This window comes from Caretta caretta, chromosome 7, assembly GCF_965140235.1.
Source record: "Caretta caretta isolate rCarCar2 chromosome 7, rCarCar1.hap1, whole genome shotgun sequence".
Taxonomy (NCBI): domain Eukaryota; kingdom Metazoa; phylum Chordata; order Testudines; family Cheloniidae; genus Caretta; species Caretta caretta.
The window spans coordinates 43,212,810-43,235,538 of record NC_134212.1 but is presented as its reverse complement, the minus strand read 5'-3'; the positions used below and the strand labels follow the sequence as shown (position 1 = coordinate 43,235,538).

Below are 22,729 nucleotides of genomic sequence, written 5' to 3'. Positions count from 1 at the left end.
GAAATAAAACTAGCAAAGCCATTTTGCTGCAAATCATCTATTAGGTCTGTCTAGTACCTGAATACTATGTCTTTTTATACAAATTTAAAAAACTGTTACATTTCCATGCACCAGGATGGAGGACTTAATTGCCTTTTCATGTATATTCTTTTACCATATCATTTTTAATGATTTTATTATCATAAAATATAAAGGAAGATATTTCTTTAGCAATTCATTTAACTAATATATTTCACTTTGTGGTGCATAAAAATGTTACTTTAAAATATTAATTTGAGAGGCATCTGCTGTCCTGAAACAGATTTGCCCAGCTCTGTGCATGGAAAGTTAATATATTTTATTTTACTGCTAGGGTGCTTAAAGGAGTACTCATTTTCATAAAAAGCCTAGATTACCATTCTCAAAAGCTTAAGAGTACTACTGTTATATTTATCAGCGACTGGAAGCCATCCAATAAAGTACTAATTTCTGAAGAGACAGGTGTCAAACTTCTCAAAACATGACAAACTTTCGTCATGCCTCACAAATGCACTCCATGTAAAAACCTGGTGGAAGATGGGTAATTATTGGCTAAGTTCTAATGCAGTAAGGATAATTATATTTTCCCCTGTAAACAGAGTGAAGTGTTTTCTTGCTAGGTAAACTGAAGTCCTCAATCACCAGTGAAGCGTGATCAGACTATGCAAAGTGCCACCCAACACATCGCTGTCTAGTTTAGTTATGTTAAAATTATAAGGGACAAGTTTCCCACTGGCATAAGTGGGTGTAAATCCACTTAGTTAATTACTTGAAGTGACTTTTGCACATCAAATCACTGCCTTTGCTAATTGCACTCAAGAGTTGCTTATGGAGAAACTGTAAGGACAGCTAAATTTAAATGTATTCTGTCATGCAGTAAGTTACTGCTTCACACTACTGTATAATACAGAAAATGCATCACATTTTGCTGCATATGAAAAACTCCCAAGGGAATATAGCTCCTAACTGGCTGCAAACCTTGATCATTTTCTCACCAACCTTTGAAGTTTTCAGCAAAGCACTTTAGAATGAGCTTAAGACTCACACAAGTACGATTTAAGCATGTAACTAACTATGACTTGCTGCACTGGAGCCAATTCATGAACAGGTTCTGAGAAAGTAATGATACCTACTTGACTGCCTCGGAGCCAGAACAAATGAAGCTACATTTATTTGAAGAATCAAGCTGTCATTTTTTCCCTCTCGAAAAAGCCATTTCCAGCAGTACATCAAGTATTGTGAAAAAAAACCCCAAGCATCCAAAATGTATCGAAACCCCAAAACATGATTGACTTCTAAATCAGAAAACATTTTAAAAATACATGAAGGGTACTTTTTATTTGCATTCTGGTTTGAGTTTTAGGGTGCCCCTGATTCTCCATAACCACAAATACTAGAAACTTGCTTTTAAAACGAAAGCGGAGGGTCTTTCCTAATCACATACCTCCAGAAGCTGGGGGCTTTAAGGAAAAACACCAAAACTCAACGTGTGAGCTGGCAACTGTATGTCTGCTCCAGAGACAACCCTACCATTCTTACAATTAATTGTTTAAATGTGTCTTTTTTTCCTACACTACTGGGTGAAAGACCCATGCAAACAAGTGAAATGACTATCAAGAGGAAAACAGTAAAACTGACTTTAATCAAGATCATGAAAATCACAAATTAAGCCTTTTAAGGTGCTACCACTTAAGAAAACCCCAGAGTTAGTTAAAAAAAAATTATAAGTGAGTCAGAGGAAGTTTGTACCCTGGACATCTATTTAAAAAAAAAAAAAAGAAAGATTTTCCATGGGTCTGTCATTTTCACATTAAGTCTGAATGGGACTGAATCTTTACATAGGCTATAGTTTTAGCGAGTTAATTGTCAACTAATCAAGTTAACATGATTGTGAATTAGAACTGGTTAGAAAATTCAGATCACATTTTTTCATCATAGTTTGCCAATTTATCTAAATCAAAATATTTCACAGAGATGTTTCTGCTGTGTCTGGAGCTTGCTTGGTTTCCTTCCAGCTTACCTGCCTGTCTCCTTGGCAGTCCAACAGAGAGCTCTCCCAGGGCCCAAGGCTCTGGGGCAGCCTGTTAGGCAGACTGCCTTGGAGTCAGGGACCCCAGGGTTTCTGGGATGCCTGGCTCTGGGGTATTCCACCAAGTGGACTGATTCTGAATGAAGGCACCATTTCCTTTCATAGAGTATTTTGAAAATGTTGGTTTTCATTCTGAATTGCAACAAACCCAATATTTGCAGGTATCAAAATCCTCCATGAAAAATAATTGACTTTGTCTGCCCAGCTGTATTCCAAAGGTGAATCTAGACACTTCATAAGTGTGTGTGTCCTGAAACCACCATTTGTTGAGAGTTTAGATTTATCACTTGATGATATTGTACAATGCTCTCAATTAAACTTCAGTTACAACTCAACTAAAAACAATAGCCTAGACAAAACCATAGAGAGGTCTTGTCTACAGTGTTTGCAGCAGTTTTAGAAATAGTTAAATTGGTACAAATAGTTGTGCGCAGGCAACTTTTCTGCATCAAATATCCATTCATGAACAGGTATGAATGAAATTGTTAACAGATAATAAAAAGAAACTAATACGTCTAAGCTAAGGAATAAATAAGACAATTAAAACTGTTTGATGGTGTTCTACTAGTTCTGAGGTACAACCCCAAAAAACAAACGAGTCCAATTTTTTTTACATTAGTTACCTTATGGAAAGAAATAGATGTGCCAAGATTTAAAAATCAAGTAATTCAGAAACAGCCCTCAGCAAATATCAGTTTACTCTCTACAGAAGTTTACAAATTGTAGAAAGTTACAAAAGTAGATATAGTTACCAAAATTCAGCATACTAATGCATGTCATTTAAATGGCAAATTCCTGCTACAATGCTTCTACTTACGCCTGGTCTACACTAGGCAGGGAAGGAAATCAATCTAAGTTACGCAACTTCAGTTACTTGAATAACGTAGCTGAAGTTGACGTAATCAGATCTACTTTCCATGGTGTCTTCACTGTGGTAAGTCGATGGCTGATGCTCTCTCGTCGACTCTGCCTGGGCCTCTCGCCCTAGTGGGAAAGCGCTCGGTGGTCGATTTATCTCGTCTAGACTAGACACGATAAATCGACCCCCGCTGGGATTGATCACTGCCTGTTGATCCAGCGGGTCATGTAGACAAGCCCTTAGTCTAAACCATATATCATTTATCTCCATAGGCCTGAAGTGGTGTGGGATGCTGGAAGATGAGGCTACCCCATGGAAAAACTATAAAATATTCTGACTCTACCATCGAGTGCCAAACAGAATACATTTATCATAGTTTCTTGTAAACCAATATATTTCTTGGGATTGGCAAAAGCTGGTAATACATTTTTGTGTTCAAACTGTCATAGTACAAAACCAAATAGGGGGACTTGGCACAAAATGGAGTGCTGTTAATCATTACAGTCTCACATGCTTTGAAATGAAGCCCTACTACCTTAGGACCTGGTCCTGGAAGCTCTACTCACATAGATAGTTTAATTAAATTAAACTTTCACAATTTATATTACCTAGCTCTCCAGAGTATCTTCCACAACTAAAACAGAGCAAAATACATACCTAAATGTGTATAAATTTAGGAACCTAGTAACATGTAAACACGTAAATCACGCTACTATTTTATTTTAGAGACGCTGAATACCCACAGCTCCTACTGAAGTTAATGTGAGTTTTGCCCTAGTAAAGTCTGAGTAAGGTCCTCTTTATTTAGCAAGAAGCACTGATTTTTTTATACAGACAGAACTGGAAGTCAGCTGAATTACCAATAGGAATATGAAGTTCAAACCCCCCAAAATATCCCTTGGCTAAATCTAGCCTCGACATCCAAAAAAGAGATTACAAATGACAGAAAAGAACCCAGCCTCTGGAAGTAGACTGCAACATACAGCACTTATTTCAGTATTACAAACCTTCCTAGAACTCTTAACTGCATATTCTGTGACACATGATATGTTCAGTGGGATGGCAACAACTGGAAGCAACATTAAAACCAATTACAGTTCATTAAAGCCAGATGGCTCACTTGAATATGAAAAGAAATTCAAGTTGGATGCTGAATTAAAGTAAATTGGTTGGTGTTTGAGGTCTAATATTGTTTTTAAAATGAGGGGATAGGAGAACAATGAGGAAGTGTGTGTGGCCAGTGATCGGTGTCTGAGGTGGATGCAGTTAGTACAGTGGGAAATGTACAGTCATGAAAGTAGTTGCACTGCAGAGAGGCAGATTCTTGGACATGGAAGTGGCATCATATGCTGCAAACCCAAGAAAAGAAATCAAGATACCAGACCTATCTTAGTTTCATTAATGCTTAATTCAATGGTTCTCAAACTTATTTTTCACGGACCACTTGAAAATTGCTGAGGGTCTCTGTGGACCATTTAATGATCTTTCCAAGTGTCGTTTGTACCGTTAGCTAACTACTGTAAAACACTTTGGATAAAAGCACTATATAAAAAAAATCTTAATACATGAATGTTTTTTTGTTCTACAAATAAAAGCACACAACTCGTATTTTAATATCAGTAGTCTTACCTTTCTAATGTAATGGATGTGCCCTGTCTCCCCTGATGCTGCATCCCCCCAAGCTGGGAAGGAGGTGGGCTACCACGGCAGGGGAGACCCATAGAGCTGAGGCTGGAAGGAGGGCCGGGGGGGGGGGGGGTGTCTCTCTCTCTCCCCGGCAGCCGCAGCCCTGGAGCTGGGGAAAGTCGCCTCTTTGGCCGCCGCAACCCTGCACATCCCAAATTCCCCCCACTCTCTTTTCTCACCTCACTGCCCCCTCCCACATACCCCCATTCACCCCAAGGCCACCACCTCACCTTACATGTACATCTTCTACAGGGGCCAGGCTCCCAATTAGTGGAACCACACCTGCGCAGCTCCACTAATTAGGTGGGTGGCCCTTCATTCTCTTGTGCGTGCCTGGGTGGCCGCACACCTTAGAGAGAACTATCCACAGACCACCTGACTGGGGCTCACGGACCACAGTTTGAGTGAGAACCTCTGGCTTAATTTACTTGTAAGAGATTCTTCTGCTTATGGAAAACATCCCCACCCTCCAAATAATGATGTGTCTGCAGTGCCTCAGAAATTCAGATTCAGACTGATCCCCCGGATAGAGGCACTCATTAAAAGAGCAAATCAAAATCTGAACTGTCAAACTAGGATCTTGGCTACCCACCTGACAACGTCCACTTGGGGCTTAGAGGAAAAGACAAGGTGTTGGGTTCTTCAGAGCCTGGGTCTATACTGCCTGCCAGCAAAGGACAGGATTGTTCTGCCACCACAGTGCAACAAAAGGCTACAGATCCACCACAGAACCTGCCTTGCTAAAGAATGGTCAAAGAGTGTCCATATAAAGCTAGTGCCCTTACACGAATAGTGTTTCCTCTGAAAGAAAGGGCTCTGCTAACTAGCAAAAAAAAAATTTTTTTTGGTGGCAAAAACACAAGCACTTAAGTCTAACAAAACTTATTTTGTTTACAAGTAGTTTTTGTAGCAGAGGTTGTTACTTTAAGAGCTTGTCTACACTGGCACTTTACAGTACTGCAACTTTGTCACTCAGGGATGTGAAAAAACACCCCGCCCCCCCCCAAGGGGAGCATGTTTCAGCACTGTAAAACGCCAGTGTAGACAGTGAACCAGCAGCCGCGCTCCCAGTGCTGGTAGCTACACCCCTCGTGGAGGTGGATTTTTTTAGAGCACTGGGAGAGCTTTCTCCCAGTGCTCTGCCATGACTACACAAGCCACGATAAAGAGCTGCCGTGGCAGCTCTTTAACACTGCCAGTGTAGACTAGCCTAAGATTCCTGCTGATGCGTTGAGAACTGTGCTTTTTGTTTGCCTTCATGTTAGTTCCATCATTTTGCAGTGTGTATTAGGGCATATTTAGTAATATATAAAGTTTAGTCCTGTGCAACAGACTTTACTGGACTATTGTGCTTATCTACTGAAAATTCTTGTGTAGAGAAGAGGAATCAGGAAAGAGAATTTACAAAATTAGATATGAAGAAGAACAGACAACAGAAGCTGGAACTGTTTGCTTGGGTTTTTTTTTTTTTTTTTTTTTTTTGTTATAAAAACTGAGAACACTTACTAGTTGAAATGTTTATTCAAACATTTAAATCTTTGTCCTTTGCACTGGTAACTGTAAGCCAAAAAAAAAAAGTGTACCAGACCTAGTTCTGCTTACAGCAGAAGTTTGCTCCTTAGTTCCTGTCAAGGTTCCTTCCCACTCTGAACTCTAGGGTACAGATGTGGGGACCTGCATGAAAGGCCTCCTAAGCTTATTCTTACCAGCTTAGGTTAAAATTTCCCCAAGATAAAAACTTTGCCTTGTCCTTGAACAGTATGCTGCCACTACCAAGCCATTTAAACAAAGAACAGGGAAAGAGACCACTTGGAGATGTCTTCCCCCAAAATATCCCCCCAAGCCCTTACACCCACTTTCCTGGGGAGGCTTGAGAATAAACAAGTTGAGTACAGACCAGCTTGGGCTTCTTAGGACCCTAAGAACCCAATCAGATTCTTAAAAAAACAGAACTTTATTAGAAGAACAAAACAAAGACAAAAGAAACACTCTGTAAGGTTAGAATGGAAGATAATCTCACAGGCAGGCGATTCAAAACAAAGAGAATCCCTCTAGGCAAAGCCTTAAGTTACAAAAAGACACAAAAACAGGAATACACATTCCCTCCAGCACAGCGAATTTTACAAGCCAAAAAACAAAAGGAAATCTAACGCATTTTCTAGCTAGATTACTTACTAACTTTACAGGAGTTGGAAGGCTTGCATCCCTGATCTGTTCCCGGCAAAGGTATCACATAGACAGACAAAATCCTTTGTCCCCCCGCTCCAGATTTGAAAGAATCTTGTCCCCTCATTAGCCATTTTGGGTCAGGTGCCAGCGGGGTTACCTTAGCTTCTTAACCCTTTACAGGTGAATGGATTTTGCCTCTGGCCAGTAGGGATTTTATAGCACTGTATACAGAAAGGTGGTTACCCTTCCCTTTATATTTATGACATTTCTGTTCCGTATTCCCCCTCTATGGAGGGATGACCCTCTTCGCTCCCCAGAAGTACCACAGCCTCATAAACTAGTCACTGGTGAAACCACACCTCAACCTTGTAGCTCAGAAATCTTGGAAGTCACCCATTAAAATAAAAGCTTGAGGACCAGAAATTAAAGAAATATGGTACTAGGAAAGCTGGACATTCACTCAGAGTCACACTAAGAAAAGGAGTACTTGTGGCACCTTAGAGACTAACCAATTTATTTGAGCATAAGCTTTCGTGAGCTACAGCTCACTTCATCAGATGCATACTGTGGAAAGTGTAGAAGATGTTTTTATACACACAGACCATGAAAAAATGGGTGTTTATCACTACAAAAGGTTCTCTCTCTCCCCATCCCACTCTCCTGCTGGTAATAGCTTATCTAAAGTGATCACTCTCCTTACAATATGTATGATAATCACACTGTTACTTATTTTCTGCTTGTTAAATCAATGCCTTTACATGAAGAACAAGGGCAGACTGAAGAGATAAAGGAATACACTTTATCATATTAAGCAGAATTCCAGCCCCTGCAAAAAGTAGTAATCCTGAAATCCACAGAAACCAGGAGACAGTATTTGAGATGCAGGGTAGTCATTCAAAAGTGTTTCTGAACCACCACATTTTTCTATGACCCACATCCTGATCTGCTTACTCCACAGATACGCTATGCAGATCTCCTTTGCCCCTCCCCCATTAAAATAAATCTTTATTGCAAACTCAAAGCAAACACCATTCAACAGTGAATGGAAGAAGCATTAAGCTTGTTTGCATAGAGTATTTCAAGGTGATGAATCAGTTTGGGTCTATATCGGACTCTCACGATATGGAGTATTACACTGAGCTCATGCACTGCTATGAGAAATCAAACCTATAGGCACCAATGCAACAGAGCAAATAGAAAAGTTCACATAGAATTATCAGAGCATTTTTGCCATTGAAAAATAGGGAAGCAGGAATCTAGGTGGTATCCCACTAAGTAGTATAGTGGGCGTTATAATGAACTGTAAATGACTTCTTTTATTCAAGTTCATCCCCTTCTCTGAAAAGTCAGATATGGAAATAGTATCCCTATAGTCTCTCTCTCTCTCTCTGAAAACCCTTCATATAAAGGTTAGATGTTTGAAGTGTCTTTCACCAGCGTTAAACTGGTAGTTCAAATATTCAGTTCCTCCTACAGTCTCAGAAGAGGTATACTATGTCCACCTCTGTACAGGGAACTAAATCCAGATCTGCTAGCATATCATCAAATATAAAGAAAAGGAGGACTTGTGTTTATCTCTAAGGTGCCAAATTTATTTGAGCATAAGCTTTCATGAGCTACAGCTCACTTCATCGGATGCATTCAATGGAAAATACAGTGGGGAGATTTATATACACAGAAAACATGAAACAATGGGTCTTACCAGACACACTGTAACGAGAGTGATCACTTAAAGTGAGCAATTACTAGCAGGAGAGCAGGGGGGCGGGAACCTTTTGTAGTGATGATCAAGGTGGGCCATTTCCAGCAGTTGACAAGAACATCTGAGGCACAGTGCGGCCGGAGGGGGCGGGGGGGGAAATAGTTTTACTTTGTGTAATGACCCATCCACTCCTAGTCTTTATTCAAGCCTAAAATTAATTGTATCCAGTTTGCAAATTAATTCCAATTTAGCAGACTCTCGGAGTCTGTTTTTGAAGTTTTTTTGTTGAAGAATTGCAACTTTTAGGTCTGTAATCGAGTGACCAAAACAGACTGAAGTGTTCTCCGCCTGGTTTTTGAATGTTATAATTCTTGATGTCTGATTTGTGTCCATTTATTCTTTTATGTAGAGACTGTCCAGTTTGACCAATGTACATGGCAGAGGGGCATTGCTGGCATTATGCAAGGCACTGAATTTAGCCATATGGAGTGGAAATCTATCAACTTCATGAACCAAGAATTATAACATTCAAAAACCAGTCGGAGAACACTTCAATCTCTTTGGTCACTTGATTACAGACCTAAAAGTTGCAATTCTTCAACAAAAAAAACTTCAAAAACAGACTCCAATGAGAGACTGCTGAATTGGAATTAATTTGCAAACTGGATACAATTAACTTAGGCTTGAATAAAGACTGGGAGTGGATGGGTCATTACACAAAGTAAAACGATTTCCCCATATTTATTCCTCCGTCCCGCCCCGCACTGTTCCTCAGATGGTCTTGTCAACTGCTGGAAATAGCCCACCTTGATTCTCACTACAAAAGGTTTTTTCCCCGCCCCCACTCTCCTGCTGGTAATCGCTCACCTTATTTGATCACTCTCTTTACAGTGTGTATGGTAACACCCACTGTTTCATGTTCTCTGTGTATATAAATCTCCCCACTGTATTTTCCACTGAATGCATCTGATGAAGTGAGCTGTAGCTCACGAAAGCTTATGCTCAAATAAATTGGTTAGTCTCTAAGGTGCCACAAGTCCTCCTTTTCTTTTTGCGGATACAGACTAACACAGCTGCTACTCTGAAATCAGATATAAAGATGGCAAGAGCGTAGACCACAGAGTTCGTATTCAGCATATATTGCCATGGGCCATGTCCATATCGCTAAAAAATACATCATACAGAAAATACCTCTCTCAGTACTTGCAGGTCCAACTCAAACCAAGTGACCCTGAGGCTTATGGCAAGTAACCAGCTCAACTTTTAAGTAATCTTTTGACAATCCTCCTGTACTAGCACCACTGCATTCTACCATGCACAACAGAGATGGCCTGTTTTATTATGAGAAGAGAAACACTGTGGGCCTTGGTGAGAAGGTTGGCATATAACATAAAAATGATTTGTATACAGCAAAGTACTGAGCACAACACATTTGTTATCAATAAACAAACAGATCCAAGCTGGTTGCAAATGCAGTTGAATGGGGCCTTTAACCCAAGGGATCAATGGATACACAGGTATAAAACCGGCCTGGTCTACAGAAGGAGGAATGGGTGAGAGACTGCCTAAAGAGAAAAAGCCTCCTCCCAGATTGATTGAGGGCCTCTGCTATCCCTGTCACTCCTGAGATGGGATCTAAAAAGGACCAGAGAATAGCGATTGACATGCAGTGATCCTCTCCACTCACCTGGGAAGACTCCTTTGTTTAAACATTTCCATTGTACAAGTGATTCCTCTGCCTCCGCCAAACTTCTTTAAATTTTTAGAAAATGGCTAAAGAGACATCAGAAAGGGTTAGCCTTGGAAATATATAAAGTAAGTAGTAATTCAAGAATTCCAACACCCTTATGAACTGACATTTGCTTTACAAGGAATTGGTCTGGTATTCTGGGACAGAAATTCCTGAAAGGAGGGATAATTGTATGAAAATGACAAGGAGCACCTGCACACAAGAATGTTGTCTCTGATAAACACAAACCTTTCACCAATACACTTCTGGGGAAATTCACAGAAGCAGGGAAGAAAAAAAAAAAATCAGTGATCTTGTTTGATGAATAGGACTGGTCATAATAATTAGCAACAATTAAAGCCTACACAATAGAACACAATTCCTTTCATCCAGAAGGATTCCAGAGTCCCTCATAAAACTATACTTGTAAAACCAACACTGAAATGCAGCCACTTCTGGTCCGAAGAATAGTCAGCCAGCACACAGCATGCTGCACAGCTACAGATCAGGCACTCATACTACGATATTGAGTATGTTATAAAAATGGAGGTTAAGACAAAAGATAAGATGGCACCATGCAAATACCCCCCGTTTATGGCAAGTCATGTGGGATCACTAGTGAACACACTAACCCCGCCCTCCCCCAAACTATATGGAATTCAATATTTACCTATAGTTTAGTTAAATAATAAATTGAACCAGCTAACTATTTATATATATTTCAATATTAAGTTCTTGGGGTAAGGAATTTGTCCTTATGCCAGGAGGGATATTGCACTCTGCTGATATTATACAAACAAAAATAATCTCAGAAGGATAAAGTTCTCTGGCCACATATAATTTGTGTGTACTATAAGTGTTTCCAGTAAAAATGAAACTTTTAACAGGACAGTTGCCATGCATGAAAATACAAAGCCTTTTAGACATAAGGACAAAAACACTTCCATTTTATCTAAAACTAAGGTTTCCTGACCCCCAAAACAGGCCAGACCCACAGCATTCTAAAACTACAAGTACACGGAAGCTAAAGAAGAGCAAGAGGCTCAGGCAGAGAGTTAAATTAATGATGGGGGAGCCAGGGGCCAATCCACTCCTGGCTCCCCATCTGGAGTTAGAGGAGAAACCCAGCCCTGCATTCCTAGGCATGCACTCCCTCATCTTACTGGGCTGCCCATCTAGCTGCTGCTCGGAACAATCTTCCCACCCAGTGAGAGGGAGGGGAGAAGGATGGCGAGGGCAGTATTAAAGCCAGGATTAGAATAAAGGAGTTCCTTGCTCTCAGCCTTGTGCACACTAGACCATGCTTCCTCTTCTATTACTTCAGTTACTGACTGACTGAAATTTGAGAACCAATGAATACACAAACAGGGTACCCAAAAAGCCTTCTCATCTATTTCCTACTTGTTTCCCCAAGCAGAAATTATATTCTTCAGAAAAATACATTCAAGGGAAATGCATGCCAAATAACTGATGTTTAAAAAATGTTAAAATTTAAATAATAAAATTACTTGTGTCCTGCCATCTGGGAACAGCAATTCTCTAATCTTTTGGTAGATGAGTGACAAGTGATTGCCTGGTTGGTACAATAGCCAGAGTTAGAAGAAAAGGAGTACTTGTGGCACCTTAGAGACTAACCAATTTATTTGAGCATGAGCTTTCGTGAGCTACAGCTCACTTCATCAGAGCTGTAGCTCACGAAAGCTCATGCTCAAATAAATTGGTTAGTCTCTAAGGTGCCACAAGTACTCCTTTTCTTTTTGCGAATACAGACTAACACGGCTGTTCCTCTGAAACCTGTCAGAGTTAGAAGGTTTTTTAAAGCAATCTAACCCCTGCTCTCTCCAGCTAGCTACTACAGCAGAAAGGGCTTCAAAGTGCACTTTTGTGGGATTGTTTGGCAGACATATAGAAACCATAAAGAGCAGATTTAATCAGTTCTACAGTCAATGAAGTCTTATTACCTACATTACAGCATGATTCCAAGCAACTGCCTAAAGGATAATACATTAATGCTTCTTTTAAAAAAAAAGTAAGAGAATCTGCTTTTAGGTCAAAGTGCCAGCTTGATAGTCCTGAAAAATGAGGTCTTCTACGTGAAGAAAAGAATAGGCAAGTTTCTTCACAGCACCACATCAATGTGCATCATGTTGTGAAAAGGCCACCTGTAAGGGCAAAAAACTAACGCAGTCTCCCTCTCTTACTGAAACCTTTATTTAATGAGATCCCCAAGTTAGTGTCAACTGTGGTGTCTGTGATATGGACTACTATCCAATTTAAACTGGATTAAGATCACTATCATAAACCACTGAAATTAGCATCAGAGTTAAGAAACTTTGGTTGCTGTCAGCACAAACTAGAAATGAGAGGCTCCAATTACACTGACAGCCACTATTTCCCCATGTTTATTCTCCCCCCCAACCCGTTCCTCACACGTTCTTGTCACCTGCTGGAAATGGCCCACCTTGATCAACACTACAAAAGGTTTTCCTCTCCTGATGGTAATAGCTCACCTTACCTGATCATTCTTGTTACAGTGTGTATGGTAACACCCACTGTTTCATGTTCTCTGTGTATATAACATCTCCCAACTGTATTTTCCACTGCATGCATCCGACGAAGTGAGCTGTAGCTCATGAAAGCTTATGCTCAGATAAATTTGTTGGTCTCTAAGGTGCCACAAGTCCTCCTTTTCTACTAACAGCAACTTGATATGTAGAAGTGAAGGACATAGATAGTTCAAGTGCATGCTTGGAGTAAACCTAAAACTTGTCTAAATGGTAGCTGCAATCAATTTGGCTCTTTACCCTGGAAGTGCAAAAGCAGAGAAGGTACAACTAAAAGGCAACTTGAGGCTAAGGTGTGAGCCGAGTCATGTCATAGAGCTTACAAGGCACCCACAGTTCATGGACGGGGCAAATGAATATAGCTTTAAGAGATTTAAAATGACAAAGACATGCCCATTTTACAACATGGAGAGAGAACACTTCCATTGTCAACAAACTGTTAAATACATTCCTCCAACTCAAGTGTTGATTTTCTCTAACTACAACATACTCAAGCTGACACCATTATGAAGAAAAATACTAACCAATTCAGTACTTTTAACAAAAGAGGATAGGAAAAAAAACTTTTTTTTTTTTAAATAAGATATACTGGTTACATGCCTTCCATGAAATGAAAGAAGAAAAGCTTCTGTATTTTCAAAGAAGTACAGCATTAAATAGGGATTCACAGTAAGTGACACTTTCCCCAGTAACTGCTGCTATTGTGCTATTGTTGCTAATAGCACCACAACATCTATTTATCCATAAATGCTCTAGAGCATAAAGATCGTAGAAAGATCAACAGAAAATTCAGATGTTTTTTGAATGGTTATTGTGTTAGATTTGGAGACTAAATTCAGTGTGAATGATTTTAGTTCCGCTTTAAATGCAAAGACCAGTGAGGTCTTAACTATGGAGTTGTGCTATATGCCTCCGTAATATGACTTGATTCATTCAAGTGTGTCCTCTTTGTCAATTCCCAGGTTCTAGCACAATATACAAAATACATTTAATAAAATATTGAAACAGGGCTTTTAAGTCATGTAAAGGAAACATGAATGTGCAATATCTACCTAATTCATCCCCTGAAATTAAATTACTCCATCCAGAAAATCCTAGGCAAATTGCTGCTTCTCCTGAAGGTCGCTAAATCCAAGCAGTGAAGTATCAAGGAGGAAAAACTTTAACGTGTAAATACATACTCCTGCTTATTTCCTTCCTGCTCTGCACTAAATACTATTTCAATCAAAATATTAAGGTAACACATTTCACCCACTTCTCAGAACAGCTTTTAAACCACAAACTATTTACCTAAACCAGGCAACTCCCCAAAACACTTTGCACCTAAGTTGCTTAAGTGGAGGAGCAACTAGCACGTAGCCATGTAGACCACAGGACACACTCAGATGTGGTCAGTCATGGATATATTTGCAGTTATTGTACCAGGTCTGAGTTTAGTGTTTCATGTTTAAATGTGGCTACCTCTATAATGATAAACATTAAGGGTTCAGCTCAGGGATCTCAAACTCAAATCACCACAAGGGCCACAGGAGGACTAGTACATTGGCCCGAGGGCCACATCACTGACACCTTTTCATATAAAGATATAAAAGCCACCCTCTCTGCCCTTGGCCCCACCCCCACACCATCCCTTCCATGAGGCCCCGCCTCTTCCACACCCCCATTCCAACCCCGTCCCCACCCCAACTCTCCCCCTCCCGCCCCGATTCCAACCGCTTTTCCAAATCCCCACCCCTGCCCCACCTCTTCTCTGCCTTCTCCCCGGAGCCCGTGGCTCCCTGCTCCTCCCCCCTTCCTCCTGGAAAGCGCTAAGTGCCACCAAACAGCCTGGAGGTAGGCAGAGAAGCAAGGGGGAGAAGGGGGTGGCAGAAGGGGGGTGGCAGGTGAGCATGCTGGGGGGTGGGAGAAGGGGGTCGGCAGATGAGGGGAGCTTGGCGGCCGCAGCAAATAACTCTGCAGGCCTTGTGTTTGAGACCCCTGGTTCAGCCTAACCTTCAGTCTTGACTTTCAAAAACAGGAACATAAAGTTTGGCTCCTAAAGCCTAAAAAAGGTGGCCACATTTTCAAGTGTGCTGAGCACTCAGCAGTTTCCACTGACTTCAATGGGAGCTGTTACATGCTCAATACTTCTGAAGAACTGGATACTTTTCAGATTTCTAATATGGATTCAATAGTGCAACTTTAGGTCCCTATATTTTAAAAATTTGGGCATCACTATTTGGGGGTGGGGTGGGGGGGAGAAGCTGGCCACATGCAAAGGCTGATTCATTTTTAACTCTCCCAATTGGGCCCCAATTGTGTCCTGCTGTTTATTCACACTAAAAAGTCACTCACTTGTAGCCTGTTACTGTGCAATTGACTGTTGCTAACAGGGAATTAGGTACATAATTAGAAGGGAGAAGAGTTCCTCACTAGTAATTGGGATGTTTGTCTAATGAGTCAGAAGGGGTCTTAGAAGTTTATTTTCAACCTTCTCACAGTTCTGTCCCCCCTGTAATTAAGGCAGGAGACCCAGATTTAATAATTTTATTAAGATGATGTTGAAGTAAAAAGAAAACGGTACAGTGTTTAAGTATAGAAGTTTCTGGTTATCAGGGAATAAGGTATAGATTATCAAGGGGTCCGAAATGGTTTAGGAAAGGGTGGCATAAGGAATACTACACAGCAACAAAACAGCCCCTCAGCCTAAGCCCTGCCAGCCCAAGTCGGCTGGCACGGGTCAGCTGCGGGTGTCTAGTTGCTGCGTAGACATACCCTAAGGGACCATTCAAGATGAAGTGGCTCATTAATACCCCTGTAGGGACAGGATAAGGGCAATTAGTGGGTTACAGATGGATTTATGGCTTATTAAAACAAAATGTCCTTATTAAGATCATTATTTTTAGTGTATAGCAAAGTTATGACGTTAAGCTCCCAGGCTTGTCTTTTGAAGGTGTTGTGCAGATTTCCTTTGAGGATGAAGGACAGAGAAGTCAGATATGGAGTGATCACTTTGTGAAAAGTGTTCGCCCACAGTATGGGCATTACCCTGTTTCCTGGAGACACTGCAGTCTAAGGCCTTGTCTACACTGGCAAGTTTCTGTGCAGTAAAGCAGCTGTCGGCGCTGTAACTACCAAGATGTACACATGCCAAGCTACTTAGTGCGCAGAAACTGCACAGTTGCAGCGCTGTAAAAAACCCACCCCAACAGGCGTACAGCTTTCTGTGCTGGGGCTACAGCACTGCAGTGCCAGTGTAGACACCCTGGTCAAGTACAGCACTGCGATTGGCCCCTGGGAGGTGTCCCACAAGGTCTCTTCTCGCCTGTCTGGTCATCAGTTTGACCTCTACTGCCCTGCCCTCAGGTAACCAACCATCGGCCTCACCCCCGTAAATTCCTTTAGGATTTTGAAAGTTCCCTTCCTGTTTGCTCAGTACTGTGTGCAGTGGTCTCAGAAAATCTTTCCAGGTGGCTATGCCTGCCCCATGCACCAGGAGATCCCCCACTTAGAGCAATGCCGAGCTGCTGGACCTCATCAGCATTTGGGGAGAGGAGGCTGTCCAATCCCAGCTATGCACCAGCCATAGGAATTATGATACCTACGGACAGATTTCACGATGCATGACAGAAAGGGACCATGACTGGGACACACTGCAGTGCAGGGTCAAAGTGAAGGAGCTACAGAACACGTATCAGAAGGCGCGGGAGGCAAACCACCGCTTCAGTGCTGTGCCCATGAACTGCCGGTTTTACAAAGAGCTGGACGTGATACTCGGCGGCGACCCCACCTCCACTCTGAAGACCACTGTGGATACTTTGGTGGCTCGCGTGCAAGCTGAAAGTGGACCGAGCCAGGAGGAGGAGGGGGACCCAGAGGCCGAGGATGACTCAGGGGCCAGAGATACATGCAGCCAGGAGCCCTTTTCTACTCCGGAGGAGGCTAGCCAGTCACAGCTGTCAGATCTTGGCCAAGCGCAAACAGGAGAGGAGGCCCCTGGTAAGTAGATTTGATTTTGGGAATTGCTGAAGTGAGTTGTTGGGGATAGGAGGGTTGCAGAAAGCAGGCTTGTCTCCCACTGCCTAGTCTGAGCAGTGGTACAGGCTGTTGACTGACTCCCTCACTTCACAGGAATCTCCCTCAGATCTCCAGGAAACTCTTGTGGAGATCCTGGGCAATCCGCTGCCGCAGGTTCCTTGGCAGAGCTGCTGCACACAGGCGAGCCACACAGGGGCAGGGGCGGAAGCCGCAGTCTTGGAGAAGACCGTCCCTCAATTCCCTGCTCACCCTCAGCAGTGAGATATCTTCCATAATGATCACATCCTGTGGAAAGTGTGGGGACAGGAATGATTATCAGGCCCCCCCTACAGTGCTGGCTCTCCCCAAGAGCCACGTGCCCAGTGTACAGCAGGGTCCGGGAAGAGTGATTTACCCTGCCCCTACACACCATTTTGGGTGTCTTGTGGCTCACGTGTGCTTGCCTAGGGTCAGCCAGTAGTGACAGGTGTGTGAGTACTGCCTGTTTTTTATAATCACTGAATCTGTGTTCTCTGTGTTGCAAACAATAGTGCTTTTGTAAAATTTTGTATTTAAACTTCAGAGATGACCTTGGGAGCCCAGCCTCCCTCTTTGTTACCGGTGGCTGAATGGCTGCGCAGAATTAGAAAGTGGCCAAGAAGAACTAAGGAGGACTTTCTGCATGATGTTATGATGCACTCCACTGTCGAGAAACAGGAATTGAAGGAGCGATGGGACTACAAGAAGAGGGACCGAAAGGAGAACGCGGCACGCCAGAACGACGCCACGGAGCGGCTCTTAAAGGTTATGGAATGCCAAGCAGACATGTTCCAGGAGATACTAGCTCTTCAAAATCGAGCAGCTCTGAGCCCGCCCTCCCCTGCAGCTGCTATCACAAAATTCTTTTCCACACTCCCCCCCCCGCCAACATACTCTTATCAACCTCTTGGCTGCAGTCTGTACCTACGGCATTCCACTCCTCCCCCCCTCAGAGTCCAGCACTGTGGACTCCCACTACCCACTGCACTTAACACCCATCCCTCTGCAGTTTGGCCCTGCTGAAGCACAGTACCCACTGCATTGTACTCCAAAGGAGAAGGCTGGATACAATCCCTGGACATACACAAATCTTTAGCCATCCCTGGACCCCTCCTCCTCCCGGGACCTTCCCTTCCCCCATCCCCCTCACTGCTGATGGTTTGTTTTTTTTTGGTTTCACTGTCTCCTCCGGTTGTTGTTTTTTAATAAAAGAATTGTGTTGGTTTGAAAGCAACTTTTATTCCATTAATTGAAAGCAAAAAGAGCCCTGCAAAGCTACATACAATTATGTTAAACCACATATTGCATCGTCTGCACCAATCACCTCCTTGTATTACAAGCACTGCACTCCCGAGCACAGCAACAAATATTAGTGGCTTTCAGCTTCAAATTGCTGCCTCAAGGCATCCCTGATCTTCATGGCCCCTCGCTGCGCCCCTTTAATAGCCCTGGTCTCCGGCTGTTCAAACTCAGCCTCCAGGCACTGAGCCTCAGCGGTCCAGCCCTGAGTGAAGCTTTCCCCCTTCCCTTCACAAATATTATGGAGTGAAAAGCATGCAGCTAGAAGTATAGGAATATTGTCATCAGCCAGGTCCAACTTCCCATTAAGGCAGGGCCAGCGGGCTTTTAAACGGCCATAATCACACTCAACAGTCATTCTGCACTTGCTCAGACTGTTGTTGAATCGCTCCTTGCTGCTGTCAAGTTGTCCTGTGTATGGCTTCATAAGCCACAGCATTAAGGGATAGGCAGGGTTTCCCAGAAGCACAATGGGCTTTTGACTTCCCCTACGGTGATCTTCTGGTCTGGGGAAAAAGTCCCTGCTTGCAGCTTCCTGAACAGGCCAGTGTTCCGAAAAATGTGTACGCCATGCACCTTTCAGGACCAGCCTGCGTTAACGTCTGTGAAATGCTCACGGTGATCCACAAGAGCCTGGAGAATCATAGAGAAATACCCCTTGAGATGAATGTACTCGTGGGCTAGGTAGTCTGGTGCCAGAATTGGAATATGCATGCCATCTCTGTCACCCCTCCGCAGTTAGGGAAGCCCATTTCATAGAATATCAGGGTTGGAAGGGACCTCAGAAGGTCATCTAGTCCAACCCCTGCTCAAAGTAGGACCAATCCCCAACTAAATCATCCCAGCCAGGGCTTCGTCAAGTCTGACCTTAAAAAACTGTAAGGAAGGAGATTCCACCACCTCCTAGGTAACGCATTCCAGTGCTTCACCACCCTCCTAGTGAAAAAGTTCTTAATATCCAATCCAGACCTCCCCCACTGCAACTTCAGACCATTACTCCTTGTTCTGTCATCTGCTACCACTGAGAACAGTCTAGATCCATCCTCTTTGGACCCCCCTTTCAGATAGTTGAAAGCAGCTATCAAATCCCCCCTCATTTTTCTCTCCCTCAGACTAAACAATCCCAGTTCCCTCAGCCTCTCCTCATAAGTCATGTGCTCCAGCCCCCTAATCATTTTTGTTGCCCTCCGCTGGACGCTTTCCAATTTTTCCACATCCTTCTTGTAGTGTGCAGCCCAAAACTGGACACAGTACTCCAGATGAGGCCTCACCAATGCCAAATAGAGGAGAATGATCACATCCCTCGATCTCCTGGCAATGCCCCTATTATACAGCCCAAAATGCCGTTAGCCTTCTTGGCAACAAGGGCACACTGTTGACTCATATCCAGTTTCTTGTCCCCTGTAACCCCTAGGTCCTTTTCTGCAGAACTGCTGCCTAGCCATTCGGTCCCTAGTCTGTAGCGGTGCATGGGATTCTTCCGTCCTAAGTGCAGGACTCTGCACTGGTCCTTGTCGAACCACAATAGATTTCTTTTGGCCTAATCCTCTAATTTGTCTAGGCCCCTCTGTATCCTATCCCTACCCTCTAGCGTATCTACCCCTCCTCCCAGTTTAGTGTCATCTGCAAACTTGCTGAGGGTGCAATCCACACCATCCTCCAGATCATTAATGAAGATATTGAACAAAACCAGCCCCAAGACAGACCCTTGGGGCACTCCGCTTGATACCAGCTGCCAACTAGACATGGAGCCATTAAACACTACTCGTTGAGCTGGATGATCTAGCCAGCTTTCTATCCACCTTATAGTTCATTCATCCAGCCCATACTTCCTTAACTTGCTGGCACTTAGGACGGAAGAATCCCATGCACCGCTACAGACTAGGGACCGAATGGCTAGGCAGCAGTTCTGCAGAAAAGGACCTAGGGGTTACAGGGGACAAGAAACTGGATATGAGTCAACAGTGTGCCCTTGTTGCCAAGAAGGCTAACGGCATTTTGGGCTGTATAACAGGGGCATTGCCAGGAGTGTGGTGAACACGCTATTGCGCAGGCAGCTGACAGTGTGAACACACAACAGTCGTTTCCCTTCAGCGCGCTCCGAGTGGTGCTGTAACTCCTGGCGCTGTAACTCTGCCAGTGTAGACATGCCCTTAGGGCTTAGCTATCCTTGAAACACGACAGTGTTACACCTACAGCACAGGAGTTGCACTGCTTCAGTGTAAACTCTACCTAGTCTGACAGGAGGAGTTTTCCTGTTTGTGTAGGTAATCCACCTTTCTGGGAGGCAGAAGTTAGGTTGACAGAAGAATTCTTCCATTGACCTAACACAGTCTCCACTGAGGGTTAGGTTGGCTTAACTGAGAGGTGTGGATTTTTCACATCCCCAGGTGACATAGCTAGGTCCACCAACATTTTAGCATAGACCAAGCTTAAGCAAATACATTGTGCCAAACTAAAAACAAAACAAAACAAACAAAAAAAACCCACATCCTCCCTGTACTTTCAGTTTCACAGTCAATACTTTAATGCCCTTATCTGCTGTAAAGGCTTCCTGTCAAACAGCTGCAATTTTCCCTCCCCAGAGCAACGTCCACCCTCAGGTACTCAAATCCCTCCCAAGGATTGTAGTTAGTGTTATGATTAGATTGCACAGTGCTTGTAAAAATATAACTTTATAAATTGTCAGTATAAGCATCTCAAAGTAATCTAAGTTGTGAGCATCTCAAACCGCTTTGCAAAAGATGCAGTAAGCCTCAACAATCCTCTGAGATATGTGATGTTTCACTCCATATTCTTTATGAAAATATGCTTATATGAATGACATAACTGAGATGTACCTTATGCAGGAGGGCTATGTGAGATATCACTGGAAAAGGTTATGATTTACTGAATATGATTATCCAATTTGTATGCCTGTATCATTTCTGTATCTGAAATTAGGAATATTAACTATGTATGTGTATTTCAAATGTGTTGCTTTGGGTGTCACCCCCAACTACTCCTTCAGGTACAACAATGGAAAAGCCACACGGGGCTAATGGGCCATTAGCAGAGACAATGGACTGTGAAAGGACTTAGTCTTCCTATGGATGCTGAAGATTATCAGAAGCAATGGCTGCCACAGCCATGCAGAGACATGGGTCCCAGTCACCTGGTATTGGATACCCCTCTTCCCCTTTTGGAAGGCCAGTGGTTTTCCACTAGAAGACAGAGGGTTCCCGCCTTACACAGGAGCTATATAAGGCAGGGGAGTGACATCATCATGGTTCTCCTCTGTCTCCCCACCCAAAGAGACACTGAAAAAACACCTGGAAGCAAGAACTGAACTGTTGAGCCCAAGCTGGAAGGGCGTCCAGCTTGTGAGTAATAATAACTGAGGTTTCAAGCTGGAGACCAGAGCATCTGCCTTTCAAGGCTTTCTGTAATCTGCCCGCAGCCATATCTAGGTGAGATTTGTAAGCAATTTCTTTAGTGAAACAAGTTTAGTTTGCATATTTGGTTTTATTTTGCTTAGTAATCTGCTTTGTTCTGTTTGTTACCCCTTTCACCACTTAAAATCTGCCTTTTATAGTTAATAAAATTTGTTTCATTTAGGATTAAACGCAGTTTCTGTAATTTCTAACTGGGGTGGGGGGGAAGTTGTGCATACCTTCCTCCACATTGGAGGGAGGAGGCAGATTTCATAATATATCTTTGGGTCTGAACTCCAAGGAAGGGGGGGGGGGGGGAGGGGAGGGTGTGTGCGCACGCACACTTAACAGCCTGACTCAGCAAGACAGGTAAAAAAAAAGAGTGCCCAAACTGGCATAACAGTCAGGCTCAGTGGTATCTCCGCACATCAGGTGGCATCCTAAGTGGGGGAACCTGTCACAATATATATTAGCCCTACATCACAGATGAAGACACTGCAAAAGATCAGGGGGAAGGGTGCATGCAGGGAATCAGTGACTGAGATGCTCAGATACTATGGTGATATGAACCATATAGTACCTAGCCAGGAGATGAGCTTTCTGCTACCAGTTCTGCGCTCTAGCCCCAAAAGCTGTCAGGGTGAGAAAAGGCAGAATGAAACAACAAATTGGCTTTGGTACAAGGAGGAAGGGGAATTCTGAGAGCCTGTGTGAGTACCAGACTGCTCTAAACTGGAGTATGCATCACAGAGAGCCACACAAATGTAAGTAGCTCAAAATGTATCCCTGATCAGTTTGGTCCATAGTTGTGGAACACTTTTTAATGTAAATGAAAGTGGTTATACAAAGACGATCATCACTGTCTGCCACTGTTAAAATCTTCACTCATCAGATCTTTACTCCCCCTACTTCAGTTCCTTTCAGACATTACAAAATAATTAGATTCTTTTTTCAGACACCTCAAAGGGGAAAAAAATGGTGCGAAAAAGTGGACTTTGTCCACCTCTTCAACAGCAGCACTGAGAGTTCGTTTGCGCACTGGGAGCGTTCTTTCAAAGGCAGAATTTCCACCTCATTTAACTTACAAAATTCTCTGTGCCTCCTACAAATGACATTTTATTTATAGCAGTAGTATCTGCTGTATAAAAACTGATTGGGGAAGGCTG

General features: G+C 42.9%; 1 protein-coding gene across 3 annotated transcripts in view; it reads right to left on the bottom strand.

The window, feature by feature from the left end:
- Positions 1-22,729, bottom strand: part of SFMBT1 (Scm like with four mbt domains 1) — a 156,411-nt gene that overhangs the window by 80,167 nt on the left and 53,515 nt on the right. The window lies entirely within an intron of this gene.